Here is a 1,383-nt window from a genome sequence, read left to right as displayed (position 1 = left end):
AAACCAGGACAGCGAGCTTTGCTCGGCAGGATGACAGACGGCATCCCGCCACCGCCTCATCCCTTGACGTGTTTGGCCGGTGGGGCGGGGGGAAGCAGTGTCTGTGTGTATGGTGGGGCTGCAGCCTTCCTTCACCTTTTAGCCTCAAACTCCAATGTGCAACAGCTGCACTTCAACCTTGTTCTGGGGCTCAGCTGTACAAAGTGGTGTCTGTTTGATGCCTAACTTCTCAACTGTGCCCTCACAGGTGCCCACAACACCGCTCTGTGTCTCCCCGACACTCTTCTGCTGGGTAGGTCCAGTCATCAGGATGTCATCAACGTAATGGAGCAGGTGACACATCGGGGACAGGCAGCACTCCAAGGGCCGAGCCACAACCCCGTGAGGAATTGTGGGGCTGTGAGAGACCCCCGAAGCAGCAGCCAGTGCCGCTTAAGGGCCATAAGCTCAGTGGGGGGATCAGCACAGTGGTGAGAGCCGCAGTCCTCCCTGCCGCAAGCTCCCAGCTCCAAACTGGAGTATCTTCCCCTAGTAGGAGACGATCTGTGCGCTAGGACACGTTCAGGCGCTCTTGTCCTCCTTACTTGATCTAAAACCTGTGGGTACCCTTCTGGTTGCAAGATTACAGAAACTTCTTGATCCAACCCTTCCCCTCTCCCAAATTCATTAATATTAATCTATTTATTCCTGTGGTAATGGGACTGATTTCCATGAATTTGGGTTGCTTCTGCACAGGTACCCAGCAGGGCCCTAACCTGTTGTTTATGGTGGCTGTAATGTGGTACAAGGGGAAGGTGTGGACAGCCCCCTCGCTCAGCTGTAGTGGAGAGGCCTTATTTAGGGGCAGGCAAAGAGGACACTTCTTCACTGTAGCCAGAGGGTGACCCACATAGGACCAGGCCCTCCCCCCCTTCTCCTTTGCTCCTGCTTTCTCAAACAAGGGCTCAGTTTGCCATCTCAGCACTCCAGCCTCTTTCCAAGTAACCTTCTCCTTCAGCTGTTGGGTTTGTCTCCTCTTTTTAAGTCTGATAATCGCCAAGGGTCCCAGTGAGAGAATAACATCCCCCACTGGCCTTCCCACAGCAGCTCCCAGTAAGGGAATTATGCAGGTGTAAATGGTTTCATATCAGGACTGAAAGTCACCTGAATAAACACCTTCCCCCCCAGCATTAGTCATGGTACAGTTGGGCTGAAAAAAATATTTGTGCCTTTAAATAGCATGACAGGACTTCTCAGCTACGGAGAGTTAATTAGTTTTCTATCCTCTACAGAGGAAAATTAACTTTCTGTAGTACAGAGGCAGACACCAAACCTCTCTTCACTGTATATTCATTCTCACTAATGGTTCTTTTAACAGGAAAATTGACACTTTGGAATCATCAG

This window comes from Balearica regulorum, chromosome 2, assembly GCF_011004875.1.
Source record: "Balearica regulorum gibbericeps isolate bBalReg1 chromosome 2, bBalReg1.pri, whole genome shotgun sequence".
Taxonomy (NCBI): Eukaryota; Metazoa; Chordata; class Aves; order Gruiformes; family Gruidae; genus Balearica; species Balearica regulorum.
This window is presented reverse-complemented; position numbering follows the sequence as displayed.